The sequence below is a fragment of a genome, unplaced genomic scaffold (assembly GCF_019419815.1).
Source record: "Pyrus x bretschneideri cultivar Hongxiangsu unplaced genomic scaffold, Pyrus_bretschneideri_v1 Contig38, whole genome shotgun sequence".
Lineage (NCBI taxonomy): Eukaryota > Viridiplantae > Streptophyta > Magnoliopsida > Rosales > Rosaceae > Pyrus > Pyrus x bretschneideri.
In genome coordinates this window covers 350,872-375,035 of record NW_025999701.1, presented here as the reverse complement: position 1 = coordinate 375,035, position 24,164 = coordinate 350,872, and the positions used below count along the sequence as shown (strand labels likewise).

The 24,164-nt window shown below is 37.5% G+C and overlaps 2 long non-coding RNA genes and 1 pseudogene across 2 annotated transcripts; 2 read left to right on the top strand and 1 right to left on the bottom strand.

The window, feature by feature from the left end:
* The first annotated feature begins 2,463 nt into the window (after nucleotides 1–2,463).
* On the top strand, nucleotides 2,464–7,953 carry LOC103934437 (annotated as a pseudogene).
* Nucleotides 7,954–9,448: 1,495 nt separating this feature from the next.
* LOC103934436 lies at nucleotides 9,449–11,533 on the top strand. The gene is made up of 4 exons (XR_001951966.2): nucleotides 9,449–9,731; nucleotides 9,886–9,954; nucleotides 10,777–10,821; nucleotides 10,968–11,533. It is a non-coding gene; the product is annotated as an uncharacterized LOC103934436 (long non-coding RNA).
* Nucleotides 11,534–11,674: 141 nt separating this feature from the next.
* Nucleotides 11,675–23,179, bottom strand: LOC108866145. The gene is made up of 3 exons (XR_001951967.2): nucleotides 22,648–23,179; nucleotides 22,417–22,485; nucleotides 11,675–21,644 (listed from the first exon to the last, which is right to left on the bottom strand). It is a non-coding gene; the product is annotated as an uncharacterized LOC108866145 (long non-coding RNA).
* Between the last annotated feature and the right edge of the window lie 985 nt (nucleotides 23,180–24,164).

Here is a 24,164-nt window from a genome sequence, read left to right as displayed (position 1 = left end):
TGACTCATAATCCAATCATGGAGCTCAATAATGAGCCATGATGTTCAATAATGTAATCATTCTAATTACGGTTTTTTTTTTAACACAAAATTTGGTATCAAATTTGATTTTTTTTTTTGTCAAAATATTTTACGACAACGTAATACGAAATTAATTAAAAAAAAGTTAACACAAACAAAAAAAATTCATCTAATCAAATTATTACTTAAAATTATAAAAACCTCAAATTTAGGAATTCTAACTCTTCTATTGGAGATAATATTCTTTTAGAGATAGGAAGATTCCCTTAAAGTCCCTAAATGAGTCCTCAAAGGTGACTGTGGAAATCCATAAATAGAGACTCTCATTGAAAAGGCTCTTAAAATAATCGTGCTTATTCTTTGAGAATTAGTAGAGTACAAAGTTTTAAAATGAGGACTCTTGCCAAAAAAAAATTGTGCATCTTTTTACCCTTCAATTTGTCCTACTTTTGTTAGGTTGGAGTTAATTAATCCGAACGTATCTACATGATTCTCGCATGCATTATAATCTTTTATTATAATTAGTGTATACATCATACCTAAATAGAAATTGTTACAACCTTATACATATTTTACCTAAATAAAAATTGTTATAACCTTATACATATTTTAATATTTATCACATACTAATACAAAGAGTCATTTCTATACGGTATCACCATTGTCTACCTAGCCTACCACAGACCTGCACTTTGCTTCCCTGTGTTTCGTGTAGGCTTGCTGCACCAGTCTTTTGCAGCCCCATATCCCAGTCCAAGGCCGTGCGCTCATCTGTTGTGCCTTTGCGCCCTGCCACACCTGATCCTGCCGACCGCACTTTGACATCCGTACTGCCCCAGCCACATTAGTTCCGTGCATTCCCTTCTTACTATGATATAAAACTCATACATACTTTGTACGTGTCGTGATAAGGACTAATGATCGATACTTTATCTGTTACTATTAGATATTTAAATTGACGAAGGCAGATTGTTTGCCCTTCTATTGGCGTCGTCTTCTCATCCTTTCTTATTTATGCGATTATGGTTAAGTCACGTCAACATTTTATATTAATTTTTTAATAGAAATAATAAGACAAAAAAATCAATAGCAATATAAAATGTTGACGTGACTTAACCGTGACCCTACAAATAAAAGGGGATGGAAAAGGCACTGGTAACAGGAGGGCAGACAATCTGCCTCCTAAATTGACTTAGAGATTTTAATTTAGTAAAACATTTGAAGTTAGTTTGTCATATAAAACGTTTTTAGCTACATTTTATGGAGCAGATGTAAGTCACTTTGAGATGCGGTCCTTTTCAATTATACCATGGATCACAAAAGGAGGGAGTAGAGGGGGGGGATTCAACAATATTTTGTGGAGTAGATGTAACACGTGTTGAGATGCTGTCTCTTTCAACTATAGCACATATCACATAGAGAGAGGGAGACATATATATGATGTAATTCAGTATCACATTTGAAGCTAGTTTTTCATTAAAAACGGTTTTAGCTATGCTTTGTAGAGCAAATGTAACACATGTTGAGATGTTGTCCCTTTCTACTATAGCATGGATCACACAGGGAGGGAGAGGGGAGAGTCAGAGAGATATATAGATTAATTCAGCAAAACGTTTGAAGCTAGTTTTTCATTAAAAACCTTTTCAGCTATGTTTTGTGGAGCAGATGTAACATGCGTTGAGATGCTGTTTCTTTCAACTATAGTATGGATCACATAAAGAGAGGGAGAGAGACATAGACATTTTAATCCTGTAACACGTTTGAAGCTAGTTTTTCATTAAAAACGTTTTTAGCTATGTTTTGTGGAGCAAATGTAACACACGTTGAGATGATGTCCATTTCAACTATAACATGGATCACACAATGATGGAGAAGAGGGGGAGAGAGAGAGAAACATAGAGATCTTAATTCAGTAAAACTTTTGAAGCTAGTTTTTCATCAAAAGCCTTTTCAGCTATGTTTTGTGGAGCAGATGTAACATGCGTTCAGATGCTATCTCTTTTAACCATGGATCACACAACGAGACGAAGAAAGGTATAAAGATTTTAATTCAGTAACATGTTTTAAGCTAGTTTTTCATTAAAAAACTTTTTTAGATATGTTTTGTGGAACAAATTTAACACGCATTATAGATGTTGTCCCTTTCAACTATAGCATGGATCATACAAAGAGGGAGGGAGAAGGGGAGAGAGAGATATGGAGATTTTAATTCAGTGAAATGTTTGAAGCTAGTTATTCATTAAAAACGTTTTTAGCTTTTTTTTTTGTGAAGTAGATGTAACAATCGTTGAGAGGTTATCCCTTTCAAATATGGCATGAATCACACAGAGAGGGGGAAGGGAGGGAGAGAGGGAGATTTCACTATAAATAGCCGAGTATAGCCCTTTTCAATAATAATTAAAAGAACATTGATCTCCATGGTCGATCCGAATAAGGGACAAAAATGTCACATCATCAAGTTTCAGCTACATCTCATGGTCAAACACTAAATGTGGTTTCGGAAGATGTTAAACGACGTTTAGCTAATTTCTCTTCCAGCGCTTGGGGCGATTATTTTACAAAGCTATTAGATCCATTCTATTGTCCTATTTTCTCACTCACCTTAAAAAGTTAAAAAATTAAAATGCTAATTCTCCACCCACTATTATTCCCAAAATAATCTTTAATGTATACATACATATTAAATTATAAAATTGTCCCTTAAAAAACCACTAAGGTCTGCAAATTCATATAGAAACGACATATGTATCCAAATTTAAAAGAATTCAACAACGACAAATTCAAAAACACGATGGACAAATTCAAATGACCTGCACACAAATTATTCTTCTACATTTTCAATGGAAACATAATCTTCTACCTCTTCCGTAGAAGCGTCATTTTCCACTTGTTCAATGAAAAAGTCATCTTCCAAGTCTATTGATATTTTTTTACTTTCTCTGAATGAAAGGAGATAAAAATATGAGTTAAGGTTTTAAGATAGACAAATCGTCTCTCACGCCCAACCTTTTTTTTTTAATTAAGCAAAATAAGATAATTAATGTCCTTATCATTCTTTTTGTAAATGAACAAATTTGTAATTAAAAAATTTATTAAAAAGTGGGTGGGAAGATAAGACATTGGGATGAGAATAACATTACTCTTATTTTATTTCATACGCTTCTCTAGTAGAAAATTATGCCTAATAATGCTAATTAATAATGGGCTATTAATACTAATCAAGTGCTAGCTGCGACTTACATTTAGAGTATATACTTTGTTATTGTAGATTAATTTTTAGTGAAAATATGACTTTAGCCTTTCAAACTCAATTTTCTTCGTATAAAACCCTACATAACTTTTTTACTCAAAGAAAACCCAATGACTAGGATCCACATAAGCAAATTCATTAACTTCATATTAATTCACACATTTTACATTTTTCACATGCCTAAAATACCCCTATTACATACTTGATGTAGACAATTAATTGTAAGGAAATAGTAAATGATTTTGCAACAAGAAAAAAAAAAGACATTAATGTTAAAAATTTATTGCATATTAATTTTTTAGAAAGGTTTTGAATTTTCATAAAACTATTCGATTTAGTTTTTTCACCCTACTCTTGAATACTTTTGAATTTATCCCTTTTTATTAATATATTAGAACATTGTATTTCATTATCTACATGCACATTAATTTACCTACAACAATTATACCATGGGTGTAATATAATATCGCTTTTTTACAATGATGCAAAATAATATACCAACAACAAAACGTGCCTAACATATGTACTAATTACATGGAAAATAATTTAGCTATATTAAGAAGGAATGTAGTTCGATGCATAGTATTAAAAATATTATGTTACACCCATGTTTATAAAACAATAAAACGTGCCTAACATATCTAACAATACATGGAAAATAATTTACCTACAAGTTAGAGAAATGTTATTTGGTTGGGTGTAGCATAAATTTTTTTAATAATTGGAGAAATTAAATATAACTAGGTGTCGTGTAATTTTTTTTATATAATTAGAACAAATTAATTTACCTACCTACTCTTTGAAATGTTCATTTCCAATGATGCAAAATGTTCATTACCTAACTACAAATTAATTTCCAATAATTTACCTACACCAATTATACCATGGGTGTAGGTACCAACAACTAAACTTGCCTAACATAAGTACTTGTACATGGAAAATAATTTACCTATAACAAAAGAAATGCAGTTTGATGTATAAAATCAACAATATTATGTTCCACTCGTGTTTATACAACAACAAAACGTGTCTAACATATATAACAATACATAGAAAATAATTTACCTACAAGTTAGAGGAATGTTATTTGATTCAAAATATATAATATAGGTGTAGTATTTTTTTTTTAAATAATTGGAACAAACTAATTTACCTACCAATTAACATGGATAAAATTGCTACAAAATATATCACGAAAAAAAAAAACTAATTTTCTAGTTTAACATAGATACGGTTAATGCAAACACTTTTTTCATTTTATTTCACTTTTTCTACTACTTTTAATTTGGCATAAATTTAGGAATTTGAAAAATGGACCATAAAGTATGAGTGGCATGAGTGTAAATAAATTGCATTAATAGGTCAATAGTGTTACTATATGTTTGCAAATTTTAAATTAGGGCTTAAACTGGATCTTTAAAGATAGATGGGTTTTTATCTAGAAATAATGAATTGTAAGGGCTAAAATCTAAAGCACCCTAATTTTTATAAGTACCTTTTAATTTGCATACACCATTCATGAACATCATACTTTTCTTAACATCCTTTAAATTTGTTTATGTAGGAAACAGATACAACACTTGAGAAAGATGTCCAAGAACTGAAAGAGAAAGTGAAGAGGATGGTAATGGCTCCATCAATGCCTTCCGAAAAATTGAACTTAATCAACAACGTTCAGCAATTAGGTGTCTCCCGCCATTTCGAAAATGAGATTGAGGAAGTTTTGCAGCAAATTCACAAGACTATCATGAAGGTGATGGCGTAGAAAATGATGATGACCTTTACTCCACCGCTCTCCGTTTTCGGTTGGTTAGACAACAAGGTTTTAAGGTTTCATGTGGTCAGTTTTCTCTCTGCGGTCATGGTTTGTTAATTAATAATGTTTATAACCTTGGATTTTCCCTAATTTTGTTTACGTTAACACGTTTATTTGGTGGAGCTAGCAGACATGTTCAATAAGTTCAAGGACGTCCATGGAAAATTCAAGGAATCACTTGCAACTGATGCAGTAGGGCTATTAAGCTTGTTCGAAGCCGCACATGTAGAGTTCACGGAGAGGACTTGCTAGATGAAGCACTGACTTTCACCACTACTCATCTTTAATCGTCGATTGAAGCGCACGGTTTAAGCCCGTTACTTTCGAAACAAGTAACTCTTGCCTTGTATCAACCATTCTGGAAGGGCTTCCCTAGGCTAGAAGCAAGGAGTTACTTGTCTATTTATGAAGAACGTGGTCATTTAGTAAATCAAACTCTCCTAACTTTTGCAAAGTTGGGCTTCAATCTGTTGCAGCAAGTCCATCAAAAAGAACTAAGTGAAATTACAAGGCTAACTCTATCGCGTCCACGAGCCATATACATGCTACAAGAAAAAGGACAAAAATCACACTTGTTTTATGGTTATTTTCTTGTAGTGAAATGTCAGTTCTTACAATAGTGAATGTAAAAGTGTGTGAATAATGTTATTTAGACACATAAAACTATAATACATTTGTTGACACTAATCGAACTATGCCCTACTATTCTCTATGGCTACATATATTAGCAAGTGTGTTCGTGTGTCTAAATATAGTATCACTCTTTATGCACGTGCATACGCAAAAGTTACAATAAATAGTAATTGGATTGACTAATTCCATTATTATTATGTATTAATTGGCAGGTGGTGGAAGGATTTGGACTTGGTAAGCAAACTACCTTTTATAAGAGAGAGTGTTTTTTTTTATTTTATTTTTTTTTGTGGACAAAATAAGAGATAGAGTGGTTAAATGCTACTTTTGGGCTTTGGGAGTCTTCTTCGAGCCCAAGCATTGCTTTGCTAGGAGAATATTCTGCAAAGCTAATGCTATGATTATGACTATTGATGTCATTTATGATGTTTATGGAACATATGCAAACAAGAGCTGTTTATTAAAGCTATTGAAAGGTTCATAGATTTTATATTAATACAGTCAATTATCCTTTTAATTTCATACCTTATACTACAAGTTTAGTTAAACACTGATTAAATATATAATCACCACTCGAGAAGGTCTTGCTAATTTTTTTTAATCACCTGGAGGTGAGATATCTCAGTCATCAACCAACTGCCGAAGTATATGAAAGTCTGTTATCAAGCTATGTTGGATGAATACGTTGAAATCGAAGAAAAGCTTACAAAAGAGGGGAAGTTAGATGGCATTCACTATGCGAGAGAAGCAGCAAGACTAATTAATATTTTCAACTGAGCACATTCACTTCATATTATATCAATGTTATAATAAGGGGTTAAAAGTGAATTTATGCGTATATTATAGTAGCAAGAACATATCAAAGTATTATCATGATATAAATGAATTGATTATACCATGTTTTAGTGCCTCATAATAATTGCTCAAAAGGCCTATTGTGGTTTTTTAACTTTTTATGTTCAAATCTCGTATTGCTTCTGGAAGTCTCAATGACTCACCACACTTCATTGACTTTCAATGTCACACTTGTAGCACTACCGTGAAAATTACCAAAACTCATGATATAGAGTCAGAGGTGTGAGATTTGAGCTTAAACCACATAATAAGTTAATTATATGAATACCACTACACCATTAAATTAATCTTGTTTATTAACAAATTTAATTGATCATGGAAAATAATGTTGTAGTTGTATTATCATCAGATTACATATGGAAAGTAATTAACTAGAGACTGCGTGTTGATTTCGTAGATGAAAGTTCTAGTTCGAGCTTACTTCGAGGAAGCCAAATGGTTGCACCAAAATTACACACCAAAAATGGATGAATATGTCAGGAGCACTTACCACGTCCTACTTTCTGCTATCAGTCGTGTCATTTGTTGGAATGGCAGATATTGTGACAAAGGACTCCTTGGACTGGATTTTCAATGACTCAAGAGTTTTCAAGCTTTATTACTACTTGGCAGACTCATGGATGACATGAAATCCCACAAGGTTCGTACCTATACTAATATCTATAAACGTATATATCTAGTGATATATGAGTAATATACTTAGAGTAATGCTAGATAGTTTTAGAATATTTACAGAATACGTTACTTAATAATAGAGAAGCGACTCATCCATTTATATGAGATTCATCTTTAGTTGAGATGCTCATCAGTAAATGTAGTACGAATAACATCACTCATAGACAAAAGTATTTTTATTGTCAACCTTTTCTTTTTTCTTTTCGTAAAACAATATTTTGTTCTTAGACAAACAATCAAATGGGATTTTCTATAGCAACCGAGCACTGGATACTCTGGAGATTTAAGTTTTAAACTTTAGATCCTTGATATAAAAAATAAATAAAACAAACACGCACACACACAAATCAAGATCTAACAGTTAAAAAGCTCTTTTAACCTTAAAATTCATGCATGTATGTATGTATATGTAGTTTGAGTAAAAGAGAGGACGTATTGCATCGGCTGTGGAATGCTACATGACGGAACATGGTGCCACAGAAGAAGAAACAACAATCGAATTCACCAAACAAGTGAATGATGCATGGAAGGACATAAACGAAGAATGGCTGATTCTCACCATTCCTAGGCACCTTCTGTTGCGAATTCTCAATCTTGCACGTACAAATGAAGTTATATACAAGTATAAAGACGGCTTTACTCATGCCGACCTAGTGCTTAAGGATTCCATTGTTTCTTTGTTTGTCGATCCCGTGCCCATATAATTAAGCCTACTAAAAATTATGGTCTTTGCTATAAGCCGATAAATAATGTGGTCTCCGAAGGCCCTGTAGTGAAACGCGGAGCAGCAAGTCCTCTGAAGTTAGTTTCGAAAGACAGTGTTTCTTCTTGTTGATATATATGTGTGTGTGTATAAATGCTTGAATAAAATGATTTGGATTGTCAGTTTGTTCTCTACATATACTATCTACAAAAAGGGAAGATGTTTAGTAGTCTGAGTTTTTCTTCTAGAGTGAATTGTGCATTCCAACATCTTCTGTTATGTTTGTTTTGTAGCCGGCGCTGTTGCCCTTACTTCACTTTGAAATTTCCTCGTAGCCCTTGGATGTCGTAAAAGCTAAGACATTCTCCACTCTAGCGCTGTAAGGGGTAGATTTTTATAATCTAGGAACTCGGTTGCAAGTCTCCAAACAACTTTGACGGAACAAATCTGTACAATTTGTTGGGAATCTCGCTCCACCGTTGAAGGAGCGGGATAGATAGTGCCATAATAATTGATTATGTTTTTGGAGTTATATCTAATCATCTCTTTATATAAAAGAGTTAGAATTGGGGGGACACTATTTTAGACACACATTTTGCGACACATTTTCATGACCTGCATATTTACTCTCGGTGGACAATGAGAATGGGAGATCCGGTAAGCGTTCCTTTTTTTTTTTTTCCCCATAAATGAGATTTTCTAATTTTTAACATTTTAAGGTTTTTTTTTATCCACGTGGCACAAATATGTGGGGTCCAAGACTTCCCAATAGGCAAATAATGGAGGAAATAACAGACATTGGGATGGATGTATGAAATTGCAAATAAAATAGTAAGTTTGTGTATGACATTGCAATGTTTTAAAGGTGATGTATGAGTTTGCAGTTGTACCCAAAATTGAGGTTGAAGAATGCAATTACCCCATAAATTATTACAAATAGTTCGAGTCCTAAAGACTCCGATCAAATCATCAAATAAATGAGTTCCAATTCATTCACGTGGATTCTCAAAATAATGATACCCAAGATTCATGTTATAACTTCAATTGGCAAGGCCGTCCGTCACAACGTTCTTTTCCCAGTAGACATGAATGAACTCGCAACAGGTATGGGTACCATAAAATGTCAAGGTTGTTCAATGATGTTGGCAAGATAAACGAGATATTTTTTTTTTTTTTTTGCGTACCTCTAAAGTATCATAATATAAATGATTGAAATTTTTTATTTTTTTTCTTCAGGTATCAACTATTTGTATTATGACAGTTGGTGTATTCGACTGTGTTCCCTGTACACTGAAAAAACCTCTTCAAGTAAACAGGTCTATATTTTTAGTTTTATCCGGTCTCTTACACGGGCTATCAAATATTGATATAATTTTGAAACCTCTACAAATACAATGTGCCAAAACTAAACCCAACAACCCATTTTGAAACGGACCTCAATTTGAACCCGGCCCATTACCAATGTGAGAACCTTTTGTTTTCCCGGAAATTTGAATTCCACTAACGGTTAAATAGTTGAAGCTCGCTCTATCCATTCACAATCACGGTCCTGCGCCGTCCGTTTACGTCCGGGGAGGTCTCGCAGCTTTGAAAGCTAAAATAGCATACATACTGTGCCATCCAAAATAGCAAAACAGAAGCAAAAATATAGGATGGTCATGGATGAAAGAAGAAGCCCATTCTCCTAAGGCTTTTGGAGGTTCTTTTCAGCGGCGCAAAGAAGTTGAAGGAGACAAGAAAATGGCTCTCAGTAACAGCAACGATCGCTGGGCATTGCTAGTATAAAATTCATCTCCTTGAACTTACTCTCTCTCCCCCCCTCGAATTAAGGGTTTTTTTTTGGGTTGGGAAATTGGGGTTCTTGGCTTTGAAATCTTGGGTTTATTCTGCCCTTTTTGTAATTTTGAGTTCTAATTGAAATTCGATTTATTAGGTGTAGGAATCTGGTTTGATCGACAAGAATATGGCTCTCAAGAACAGCAACTATCACTGGGCATTTCTGGTACAAAATTTCATCTTTTGAACTTGTACTCTTTCTCTCTCCTCGAATTAAGGGTTTTTTTGGGGCTGGGAATTTGGGGTTCTAGGCTTTGAAATCTTGGGTTTAATTTGCCTTTTTTGTAATTTTGAGTTCTAATTGAACTTGGATTTATTGGGTTTAGGAATCTGGTTTGATTGACAAGAATACGGCAATTTTTTGTATTGCGATGTTGCAATCTTTATTTGTGTTCGTGTTTACCCTTGTACTTCTTTTTCTTAGCCTACATATTCTTAGCAACCAAACATATCCTAATCAAACCTGAAGGTGCATTTTCTCCATTTTGTCTTTGTAATTCATGCTGTTATATGAGAATGATGAGTTTTAGTAATATAATGGAATTATTAGGTTCCACCAATGCTCTTCAAGCTAGTTGAAGGCTGCATATTTGAATTTCGCTAAGGATAGTAAGTAGGATCATCTTCGCCACAACTTCCGTCTTCTGTCTCTAAGTCAAGAGCCAAAGACTTTGTAAGCAAGAAACAGACTGGGGAAAACCAAGATTTTACATTCTGCATCCCATTAGAAGTCAATACAGTAATCAAACCTGATGGTGCATTTTGTTCTTGTGAATCGATTGCTGAAACTATGTTCGATTATCATTTTAGAATTGATTACGTTCAGTTCTCTATTTACAACATTGGGAATAGGGAAAGGATTTAGAACTTTACATCTTTACAGAACCCCATTACTACATTAGGATTAACTTGCAATCTCTTTTATTTCATGCAATTTCTTTGGACCTTTAATTTGCTTGTTTACATCTTTCTTTGCTGATTGATGTAGGAAGAACGCAATCGATGTGGATCTCACATTAGAAGCCAGCTCAACGTATGTGGGTTCTAGCATACTCAGAAACAAATATCGTCACATTCCCACACCTTTTTTTTCTTTAATTTTCAGAAATGGTTTATAATTCAGAAAGTATATGTGATCACCAATTTCTAATTCTTCTTTTTTGGATACATTGCTTGTAGTGATGATGATTGTTTTTACCGAAGCCATCTGTAAGTACCTTTGACCCTTTGATTATGAGGCATTCTCCATTTTTATTTAGAATCATTTTTTTGCATTTTTTTGAGAAATAAACAGGGCTCTAGAATTGCTTCTTGAGCAAGTTTAATAGTTAATGTACTAGTATATTACGTAGCTAGCTATAATTTAATAGTTATAGTTATTGTAGATAGCAATGTGTATATACCTCTCTTTCAATAGTTTTTAGCACTAAGTTTGATACATTTCACTTATTTTCAAGAGAAATCATTCCTAAACTTTGCTTGACTGCATAGTCAACAACAACTTTCATGCTCTCATCCGAGATGGGGGAAACTAATCTTTTGCACCTTTTTAGGGGCTATTTTCATTCGAGAGAAAGTAAACTGACCCTTATTTGTGTCTGCTTTCCTTCGAGAGAGGGTAGACTCACCTTTTACACCCTTCTCATGACTTAGTCTCCTCCAAGAGAAGGTAAACTAATATTTTACACCCTTCTCAGCGTCTACTCTCCCCTGGGAAAAGGTAAACTACCCGTATATCCAAACATGGATGAGTTTGGCTGCTCTGGTGTAAATGGGTGCATGACGACTTGAGCTAGCTTTCCCGAAATTAGTCACGATAGTCTTCATCAAGGCTTAGCTAATTGAAGGATTTTGGCCCATGGCCTAATGGGGAGCCAAACTTTTTGACCGAAAAAAGCACGAAAGTGTGGCGCTTCTTGAAGACCTGAAGGTTATGAGCTTGATCCATGAAGACGTTTGTTGCAACCACTCTAGAGTGGGATTCCCTCAGAAAGCTCTTAACTTAAGCTACTACTGGCGAACCATGCATCAAGTTGCTAAGAAACTTGTACAAAGGTGCAACAATTGCCATCGTACTTCATCAGCAAACGAGCCCTTGCTCATTCATGTAGTGAGCAACCAACATGGTGGGACCAATGCCGCCTACTACTGGGGCAGAGACATGATGATTGTAGCAACTGACTACTTCACCAAATGTGTTGAGGCTCAACCCCGAGACGGATATAGAGAAATTTATCTAGAAGAACATCTTTTGCTGATTTGGAATCCTGCATTACACCGTCACTAACAACGGCCCACATCACATGTTCACTCCAAGATACCCCTAGGGAAATGAGCAAGATGAGACATCCAACAAGACTATCTTAGATTGCCTCAAGAAGCCTCTTATACATAAGAAAGGGAAGTGGCCAGACAACCTCCTATGAACGTGTCATACAAGCAAATGATAAGTTATTGGTGAACTATCTTCTCCTTGGCATTTGGCATTGAGGCAATCATCCATCCCAACATCGTTATGCCAACCATCAGCACTATACTGCCAAATTTAGAGCAGAACAATGAGGTGGCCACTAACTTGTACCTGGCAAAGGAAGAATGTGAGAAGGTTGTCACCAAATAGTAGCTTATCGGGCAGCAGCTCTTGTCCTACTACAATAAAATGACCAAGATCTAATAGTTCCAGATTAAAGACATATTCGTAAGAAAGACCTTCATCACTGCCTATGGAGAAGGCTCTATAAAGATGGATCATAAACATTGCTTGACTACATACTCAACGACTTCTATGCTCTACACCAAGAGAGGGTAGATTGACTTTTTACACCCTTCTCAATGTCTGCTCTCCTTATGGAGAGGGTTAACTAACCTTTTACACCCTTCTTAAGGTCTGCTCTCCTTATAAAGAGGGTTAACTAACCTTTTACACCCTTCTTAAGGTCTGCTCTCATCCAAAAAGGGTAAATGAATACCGCAGCGCGATGACTCTTCCTCTATAACTACAAAAATACTTTCTCGTGTATGAGTGACTTTCGTAGAAGTGTCGCTTATCGTGCAATCCCGCAGCATGAAGAGCTAGACAAAGGCACCTCCAAATAACCCAGACGGCATAAATTTGATTTTGGCGGCTCCAGCCGGACTCACTCCCAAAAAGGACTGCAGTCGGCAGTCGAAGATGACCCCTCTTCGCAAATCTGATATGGGATAAGTTTACTCAACTCCGAGTAAAATATTTAAAGGGAAAGTCTAACCCCTCCAACCATATTCTATCATATAGAAATGCTATGGCTCTATATGGCAATAATGACTCATTGATCTACAAAGTGTTCCCTTAATCTAGAATGGAATGTTGGTTTCATCTGGGTTCATTTCGGATTTCAGGACCCTCTACATGGAGTTCGTGAAAGCTTTCTTCGCCTACAGGGGAGCGAAGAGAGCGAGACATACATTTTCTTCCTAATAAGGCAAAAGAAAGGAGAAAGTCTCTGCGAGTACATAAAATAATTCCAAACGGAGTTCGTAGAAATGGATAGACCATATGATAGTTTGGCTGCCACAAATTTCAAGAAGGGCCTTCTTATTATGCTTGAGAGTAACAAGAAACTCCACAAGCCAAAATGTGAGTTTTTTACTTTGTCGGAGTGCTTAAATAAGGCGGAAGAAATTGTAGCTTAGGACATAATACAAAAAGATGGGAAAGCCTATCAAGCTCAAGCTTGTACCAGAGTCTCCTAGACCAAAAGAGAAGTGAGAGGAGTCGTCACCCAACGCGAGCGAATTGGTAATAAGGGTCCCCGGTGTGGCTTTGGAAGAAGAATCTTGAATTGGCAAGGAACATCTTCAATAAGGACAATGCTCTAAATGCTGCAAAGCCCATCCCGGTTAATGGTGAGAACACGGTAAGCAATTTAAGTGAGGTTGGAAGAACAAGGCCGTAGTGAATCAACGGTTAATTCACAATTCTAGACATCAAGAATATTAATTCCAAGCTTAAGTAATAGGGATAGATTCAGATGTAAAGGTGGTGAGCCACCCCAAACTCAAGCAATCTTAAATACTTGCTCCCCGTGATTCTAACCCCATATGGCATTGGCCAAGAACTGCCTAATGCTCCTCCACAAACTTTTCCAGCCTCACCTCATTGTACATTGTTGGCAACATTGGAAGACAACACCTTGAATTGCCGGAAAAAATCCTTCATGAAGGGTTTTTGAGTTAGGAAGATTGAGGAAGAACTGAGAAAAATCATAAAAAAAAATTTTGAAAATTGCTAGATAAATTTAAGAAGGAAAAAACAAGGGCATGATCAGAAGTGAAAAAAGAAATAAGGAAAAAGTCATGAAGTGGGTTTAAATACTTAAAGCCTAATAAGCGGCGTTAGACGAACAGAGGCAATGGGCTACGTGGCGGTTTGTCGACCGTGATCGACGGACCAAATCTCGCACATGCTCCACCATTTATAAAGGGCGTGCTACCCCCAACTAATGGTGACGGTTGGCGGAAACAAAGCATCTCTGACACAAACTAGAGTTCTGTGCGCGCCTTAACTTCGACGTCAAGCATTAACTCTTGCCTCCATTTGTATGGATCACTCAACAGGCTCCTTAAGAGACTATCCAAAAAGTGCTAAGTGTTTGCTAGTCTTTCCCATATCCAAGTTCTAGCTCAGAGGGACAACTTCCACTTTGCACCAAATAATTAATGTTGGAATAAAATCTCTACAGTTACTAACAGGTAATCTAGGACAAGATTGCATCCCTTTGATGGCAACTCCAATCTTACTTTGGGTAAGGTGGTGTGGTCTTATTTAACTACACCTTGAGGTACTCTGGGGCAAAGCTGTAACAATGAATATACAAGTCCATCATGTAGACCTAGCCGGAGTGAGTGAGGTACCCCATTCCTCCTATCGCGATATACTAAAACTTGGTGGTTTCTAACTAAGTCCAACACGACCATTCTGAAACTTTCTTAAAGCAGGGGGACCCCAAGATATTTCAACAGATTATAGGTTAAAGGGCAACCACACTTCTGTTGATAGCTCTAGCAAGATCACACTTGGTTTTAAAAGAAAAAAATCTCACTGCCCTAGGTCAGAGCCTTAACAGGATTATGCAATTTGTCTTCTAGCCACTCAGAGAAGAATGGGCATTATAGGCACCCACATCATGTTTAATCGCCTCCACGTCATCTCCACTCTGCTACATAGAAAGTCTGGTCAGAATGATAGGCATAGGCAATGTGATAGAGCATACTATGCAAATGAATAACTAGACTGACCCATGATGTGCAGGGAGCTAAACCTATGCAATAGAACGTTTAAGTGAACAGAGCCTTACCTTTAATTCCGACAACTCTGATGTTTCAGAGAGTTGACAAAGCATCTAGTATGACTCCCCAATAGCCTATAAATAGGCATCCTAAATCTTTACAGAATGGTTAGACACTATAAGTTTTATCCATACTCATAGCATCTCAATCCTCCATTTCATTCACTTCCTAACTTGATCATCAAAATACCTACACCGGGAACCACTATCCCTGACGCTTGGTTTCATATTCTTCCCAATAGGTGCATCAGGGACGCTTTGTTTCTACTAAACATCATTATTAGTTTAGGTGTCATGCCTGTTGAAGGTGGAAAGCGTGCACGAGCCCGTCGATCACGGTGGACAAATAGCCACATGGTCTATTGCTTTTAACGTCGCCAATTGCATTCAGTCTTTTCCTTTTCTTTTTTCCCTCTTTCTGTCTTCATTTTTTATCTTGCAAACCTTGGTTCTTGAGTTATCAAGTTTACCCAGCAACTGTTGAAAATCCTTCTATGATATTCTCAATTCTTCCTCAACCTTGTGATGGTGTCACCCAATTCAAAAGCCTTAATCATTGTTGCCCATTCATCTAGGGTTATTCCTGTTTTCAACAATTCAAGGTGCAGCCCTCTGATGCCGCCAACGATGTATAATAAGGCGGCACTGCAAAAGTTTGTAGGGCAGTTCTGGGTGGATGCCATCTGGAATTAGGCCTACGCGGAACAAGCATTTTCGATGAATCTATCCCTGGTACCTGAATGGGCTTCGTGAAGTTCAAAGCATTGTATTTTTTGAAGATGATCCCTGCCAGTTCAAGATTTTTCTTCTAAAGCCGCATTGCCTGGAAATGGAACTACTTGTGAATTAAGAACCTTCCCACGCAAGACTACAACACGATGTGTTAATTGTTTTCAATGAGTGACACCAACAAGTTGTAGTCATTCAGACCAAATCTGTTACGTTGGATGACCTTTTGGATAAAGTTAGAGCTATCATGGCATATCTGATCAACAAGACCTATGCAGTGATCCTTGTAGACATAGGGAATGCCAGTAGATTGCCCATCCGGATTGAGACATGCATGGATGATTGGTGGAAGTGATGAAGAACGCTTAGAGCTAAAGGTCACTAAGGTGGTTGAAGATTACAACCGAGTAAAGAGAGGTGATTCTTTTATGTGCGGAGTCCTAGTATTCTAGAAGTACGGTGGCTAAGAAAAATGCTAGGGAAGAGATTGCAAAGATTTATAGGTTTCGTGTTATTCTTGTGCCAAAGCTGATTAAGGTTGCTAGAGAAGTTGGGATCACAGTTCCTAATAAGGGTAAGGGTAAGAGTGCAAGAATTGTCAATGATTATTGGGAACAACAAAGTAGCGAAATGGTCCGTAGCTATTGAGAAAAGCAAGGTATGGATAAGCTCGTGGAATGAGGAAATGAATCGGGGATAATGATTCACCGAGAAGCTGAGCCCAAAGTTGTTGAAGCTGGCGTAGATTTTTCTAGGGATGTTTCTGTTATTAAATGTACTGGTGAAGTGATTAATCTAAAAGTAGATACAGGGAATGTCATCGTTGAGCCTACTGAGAAAAGATCTAGCGGAGTAACTAAGGGATGAGTCATTTTGCCGACAAAAAGGGAAGCGCGATTTGTGAAAGAGGGTAGAGTGAGTTCAGAGCCCATCAGAGGTCTTAGATTTAGAAGCTACTGGAGGTTAGGTTATCCAGCGAAGGGAAAATCATTTCGCGGACGGCCGACATTCTTGTGGGTGGAAAGAATCCTGCCCTGCCACTTTGGGGAAAGCTCCGTATCTGGTTCTGGAGCCAATATTCCATGGAGACGTGTTAATGGTAGATTCAAGGGAACTGGACAATGTTTTCGTTTTGTCTGCGTTACTTGGCTATATGGTGTTGGCTAAGGAAATGGAGGATTTGCCCTACCTAGGCTATATGGTAAGACAAGCATCGTCAGGTACGACCCGGAATGAAGTGAAGGCTAAGTCTACCCCTGAAGGGGATCGATCTAACACAACCACTCCTCTTACCTATGATGAAGAAGAGACAAATTGTCCTTCTCCGATATGGCGTCTGTATGTGAAAATGGTATCCTCTCGGACCCTTTATTCCCTTCCATGAAGGGGAATGTCGGGTGACATTTACCGACTCTGCAAATGGCCTATAAATGAGCCTTGTGACCTCTCACCAATGGTAAGCCCAGAACAGCTCAGAAACACACTTTACACCCTTCTCTCTACAACCATTAGCTTAGGCATCGAAGCCTCTACACCGAGAACCACCCTTCTCGGCGCTTGGACTCACAACGTTTGCCTATTCTTGATCTATGTAGGTCTTACTCATTATTATCCTATCATGGCTGATTTTTCCGGCTTCAGTCTCCTTAAGGCAGAAATGGTGAGATACCCTACACCCACTCTTGCCATTATTGCAGACTCTTTTACGCAGCACGCGTCTTCTACACATGATGTCAAAAAACGCTTGTTGCGACTGAAATCTACCCTAGATTGCGACAATGCCAGAATCTGTGTTACCTGGATGGGATATCTAGGCTCTTTAGAGGACGACATTCCCCCGAATGCCCCAACTTTGGTACATGCCCCAACAGCTGCAGAAACCTCTCTAAGGGCAAGAGATGCACCATTAAAGCCTCCCCCAGTCATGCAGTCCCAACGTGCACAGAGCTAGACTAGAGTTTCTCCAATCAACCAGAGACGTTTGAATTTTTATCTGAATGGTGCAAGCCAGGCACCATTGGATGGAGGCACACAGTCATGCTACGGCGGTGACTCCCTCTCCAATGCTCTGGCGTATGAAGCACCACCAGACAAGTTCACGCAGTTAATGGTGAAATATTTCAAGGTGGACTCCGACCCTTTAAGCCATAAAATTTCGTATCGGAATGTTGTGGCCTTGTACAACTACAATGTTTCCCTAATATGTAAAATGTTCCCTACCACATTTAAGGGAAATGCCATGACACAGAATTCTTTTCCAAATCCATCACTGACTTCAAGATCCTCAACGATGAATTCATGAAGGCTTTCTCTGCGTATAAGGAGGTGAAGCATGAAACGGATACCTTGTTATTGATCCATTAGAAAGACAATGAAAGCCTCAGAAACTACATATAAAGATTCCGTACAGATTACGCCAAGGTTGACAGACCTGATGACCGCATGGCAACCACCACATTCAAAAATGGACTTCTCATTAAATTTGAACTTAGTCACATAAACCCATGTATGAGTATATCACACTTACAGAATGCTTCGACAAGGTAGAAGAGATAGTCATCTGAGATGAGGAATACTGGCGGAATGGGAAACCATTGAAGTCTGGCCCTTCGTTGATGTCGTGCTCGTCGGAAAAAAAAAGGAAAAACGAATGAGCCTTGATATAAACATAGCGAAGGCAAAGGAAAACGAGCAAGGCAAACGGACCACGCATAGAGCATCGTAGAGATTCATCTTTCTTCACTCTGCTGAACACATCCCTCAACAACATACTGAATGAAATCAGAAACAAGCCTTACTTTAAGAAGCCTTGTTCCATACGAATTCGAATCCCAAATTCTAAGGAGTATTGTAACTACCAGAAAACCTTCGATCACACAACAAGAAATTGCATAAACCTCAAGGAGTTCATCGAGGATCTACGTGACCATGGCCATTGTTGGAAGTTCGTAGCTGAAAATGCGAAGGAAGGTAAGCGAGATGACACCAGAATAAAAGTGATTGAGACGAAAGACCTATGAAAAGGTCGATATTTCATATCAACTGCATTTACCCCCAAAAGTATCTAGGGACCTCACAAAAAGAGCAGAGAATTACCAGTAAGAAACTAAAGATAGTGGCCTCTGTCAATAAAGATCTCCCCATTGATAGCAACATAATCATGTTCTCGGATTGAGACATGGAGCGAGTTTGCACTTCGCACAACGACGCACTCAATGTCACTCTACAGATAGCCCACACGAAGGTGAGTCGTATCTTAGTCGATATCAGAGCCGAAGTCAATCTACTCTTCAAAGACACCATGGAGTGGATGGGGTTACTCAGTGACATCAAGAAAACTTGGTTGATTCTATTAGCATTTTGAAATGACACCTGTCACTTTAAGGACTCAAATTGTAGATCATTGCCGACCCTTATAGTTCTATGATCAACTTTCATGTTCTAGACACATATTCGCCTCAAAACGCGATCTTAGGGTGGAACTGGATACATATTATGAGGGTAGTCCCTTCCACTTACTATCAAGTGATCTGGTATCCTACTCTAACATGGGTAAATGAGATTGAGGATGACCAGGCAATCGCTTATTCCTATGTTGTTTCGAGCTTTAACCTTGTCCTTAAGCCCAACCGGGCAGAGTTTTCCACTCCGGCCATCAACATTGCATAGCAATCAAAATATGGGGGGTCTGTTGAGGACATTAAGCAATTCAACATTGATCTTGAACCTCAGGACGATTGTACGCCTGAATCCAAGGCGGATGAAGATATTGAATACATAATTCTCAATCTAGAAACTCGGGGCAACATTACATCAATGGCGACTATCCTCTAAAGCGAGCGAATGGCGAGGAACTACCTTCTAAGAAAAAGATAACCCAGCTTCTAGTGGCTTCCATATCATAAACTCTCTAGTGCCCACTTTGTCAAGACCGTCGGCTTTTACGGCCTAAGGTGTCACTCTGGCGATATGAGTGATCGAAACCTAAAAGTCCATTCTGGCGGATGAAACTCCCACGTCCTTCAGCTCCATTCTACCAGTAAACTTCAACATCGACTCCACGGGATTCGTCCCCCCATCAGCAGGCACGACAACATTACCAACATTGACGACCTCCACAACATTCTCAACATTAATAGCCTCAACCAACTCTGTCTTTCTTTTCATGAACTTGGCAACAGCCACTTCATTTGCCTTGCGAAGTCGCTCCTTTCTTAGAGGTACTTAATCTTCCGGGTCCACTTCTCCTCCTTTAATCACCAATGTAGGTCTAGATTTAATTGCCAGCAGCTCTGCCATTGACTCCGCTTCACCTTCTATAATGCCACCAAATTTGCATAAATCGACAACTTCCTCTTGAACCTTTCCCCACGATGACCTGCATTCTTTCTGAGAAAAGGTGGCAGTTTTCCTCTTCGTTGCCCTTGAATCCGTCTGGTCATCTTTGGGAACTTTGACAACTATGTTTAGCATTTTCACGTCCAAATAATCACTAACTTTTTCAATCACCACCTCTTCAAGACACCGCGTGGTAACATCCTTCATTCTGTTGTGAAAATCCCGGTTTGGATGAACGATCCAAAATAGTAGATAAGGTCGCAGGTATCATGAGAATGTGACGGCCTGTAATGTCACCCTCCTAATTCCCTATGACTCGAAGTACGTCACGATTGTAAGGTTAGGCAAACCTAATCCAAGTTCGATTCCATCGTCCGGCATGGCAACTCTGGAAAAAGTAGCTCGAACTCGTGGAGATGCTCTTTAATAGATATAAGGCTCAAAACTCAGGAAGGCCCAACCCAGCTTCATAAATCATGTTTAAGCGCTCTAAAGCATACATGACCCTATAGGTAGTAGCGGTAAGATTAATAGGGGCAAGCTGATAATGGGCTAGTACCTTTTTGATGAAGCTAAACATGGGGAGTTTGAGACCCATGCTTAAATACCACGGGTGGATACGGACATCTGGCCAAGTCACCTTCTTGCCTTCATACAGGTTAATGAACACATTTACCCCACGCGCCTCCAACATGAGGCCAGAGCTCCCAACACATCGCGATGCAACTCTGCGAATGCCTCAAAATCACCCTCTTTGTTTATAGGTTAAGGCATTGGAAAGGTTGTACAATGACTTGTTGAAAACAGGCGCATCAGATTTAAGACCTCCCCTGAAAAGCATTAAGGACCTAAAGTCTACAGCATCCATGGCAAATGAATGGGTAGGAAGTAACAGAGAGAAAGATCTGAGAGGAATAGAAGAAACTTTGGGAAGAAAATGATGCAAGGGTAATAAAGAGAAGCATATAAGGGTTTTTGTCTCTTGAAATGTATCAAACTTAGTGCTAAGAACTATTGAAAGAGAGGTATATACACATAGCTATCTACAATAACCTATAACTAATAAATTACAGCTAGCTATGTAATATAATAATACATTAACTATTAAACTTGCTCAAGAAGCAATTCTAGACCCCTATTTATTTCTCAGAAAAATGCAAAAAAAATGATTCTAAATAAAACATGTTATGTATCATAATCAAAATGGAGAATGCCTCATAATCAAAGGATCAAAGGTACTTACAAATGACTTAGGTGAAAACAATCATCATCACTACAAGCAATGTATCAAAAAAAGAAGAATTAGAAATTGGTGATCACATATACTTTCTGAATTATAAACCATTTCTGAAAATTAAAGAAAAAAAGGTGTGGGAATAAGACAATATTTGTTTCTGAGTATACTAGAACCCACATAGTTGAGTTGGATTCTAATGTGAGATCCACATCGATTGCGTTCTTCCTGTATCAATCAGCAAAGAAAGATGTAAACAAGCAAATTAAAGGTACAGAGAAATTGCATGAAATAAAAGAGATTGCAAGTTAATCCTAATGTAGTAATGGGGTTCTGTAAAGATGTGAAGCTCCAAATCCTTTCCCTATTCCCAATGTTGTAAACAGAGAACTGAACGCAATCAATTCTGAAATGATAACCTAACATAGTTTGAGCAATCGATTCATAAGAACAAAATGCACCATCAGGTTTGATTACTGTGTTGACTTCTAATGGGATGCGGAATGTAAAATCTTGGTTTTCCACACTCCGTTTCTTGCTTACAAAGTTTTGGCTCTTGACTTAGAGACGGAAGTCTTGGCTCTTGAACTAGCTTGAAGAGCATTGGTGGAACCTAATAATTCCATTATGTTACTAACACTCAGCATTCTCATATAACAGCATGAATTACAAAGACAAAATGGAGAAAATGCACCTCCAGGTTTGATTAGGATATGTTTGGTTTCTAAGAATATGTGGGCTAAGAAACAGATGTACAAGGGTAAACACGAACACAATTAAAGATTGCAACATCGAAATACGAAAAATTGCCATATTCTTGTCAATCAAACCAGATTCCTACACCCAATAAATCCAATTTCAATTAGAACTTGAAATTACAAAAAAGGAAAATTAAACCCAAGATTTCAAAGCCAAGAACCCCAAATTCCCATCCCCAAAAAAAACCCTTAATTCGAGGAGAGAGAGAGAGAGTACAAGTTCGAAAGATGAAATTTTGTACCAGAAATGCCCAGTGATCGTTGCTGTTCTTGAGAGCCATATTCTTGTCAATCAAACTAGATTCCTACACCTAATAAATCCAATTTCAATTAGAACTCAAAATTACAAAAAGGGCAAAATAAACCCAAGATTTCAAAACCAAGAACCCCAATTTCCCAACCCAAAAAAGACCCTTAATTCGAGCGGAGAGAGAGAGAGAGAGAGATAAAGTTCAAGGAGATGAATTTTATACCAGCAATGCCCAGCGATCGTTGCTGTTACTGAGAGCCATATTCTTGTCTCCTTCAACTTCTTTGCGCCGCTGAAAAGAACCTCCAAAAGCCTCAGACGAATGGGCTTCTTTCATCCATGACCATCCTCCATTTTTGCTTCTGTTTTGCTATTTTGGAAGGCACAGTATGTATGCCATTTCAGCTTTCAAAGCTGAGAGACCTCCCCCGACGTAAACGGACGGCTCAGGACCGTGATTGTGAATGGAGAGAGCGAGCTTCAACTATTTGACCGTTGTTAGTGGAATTCAAATTTCCAGGAAAACAAAAGGTTCTCACATTGGTAATGGGCCGGGTTCAATTTGAAGTCCGTTTCAAAATGGGCTGTTGGGTTTTACTTTTGGCACACTGTATTTTTAGAGGTTTCAAAATTATATCAATATTTGACAGCTTGTGTAAGAGACCGGATAAGACTAACAATATAGATTTTTTGCTTGAAGAGGTTTTTCAGTGTACAAAGAACATAGTTGAATACACCAATTGTCATAATACAAGTGGTTGGATACCTAAAGAAGAAAAAAAAATCCAATCATTTATATTATGATACTTTGGAGGTACACAAAAATATTTCTCGTTTATCTTGCCAACATCATTGAACAACCTTGACATTTTATGGTACCCATACCTATTGCAAGTTCATTCATGTCTACTGGGAAAAGAACGTTGTGACGGACGGTCTTGCCAATTGAAGTTATAACATGAATCTTGGGTATCATTATTTTGAGAATCCACCTGAATGGATTGCAACTCATTTATTTGATGATTTGATCGGAGTCTTCAAGACTCGAACTATTTGTAATAATTTATGGGATAATTGCGTTCTGCAACCTTAAGTTTGGGTACAACTGCAAACTCATATGTCACCTTTAAAACATTGCAATGTCATACACAAACTTACTATTTCATTGCAATTTCATACATCCATCCCAATTTCTGTTATTTCCTCCATTATTTGCCTATTTGGAAGTCGTGGACCCCACATATTTGTGCCACATGGATAAAAAAACCTTAAAATGTTAAAAATTAGAAAATCTCATTTATGGAAAAAAAAAAAAAAAAAAAAAAAAAAAAGGAACGCTTACCGGATCTCCCATTCTCATTGTCCACGGAGAGTAAATATGCAGGTCATGAAAATGTGTCTAAAATGGTGTCCCCCCAACTCTAACTCTTTATATAGAGAGATAATTAGATATAACTGCAAAAACATAATCAATTATTATGGCACTATCTATCCCCGCTTCTTCAACGGTGGAGCGAGATTCCCAACAAATCTACCCTTACAGCACCTGAGTGGAGAAAGTCTTAGCTTTCACGACATCCAAGGGCTATGAAGAAATTTCAATGTGAAGTAAGGGCAACTGCGCCGACTACAAAACAAACATAACAGAAGATGTTGGAATGCACTTAGGGGTAGGCATAAAAACCGTCAAACCACAAAACCGTATCGAAGCGTATGACAGAGAATAAAAAATAACCGTAT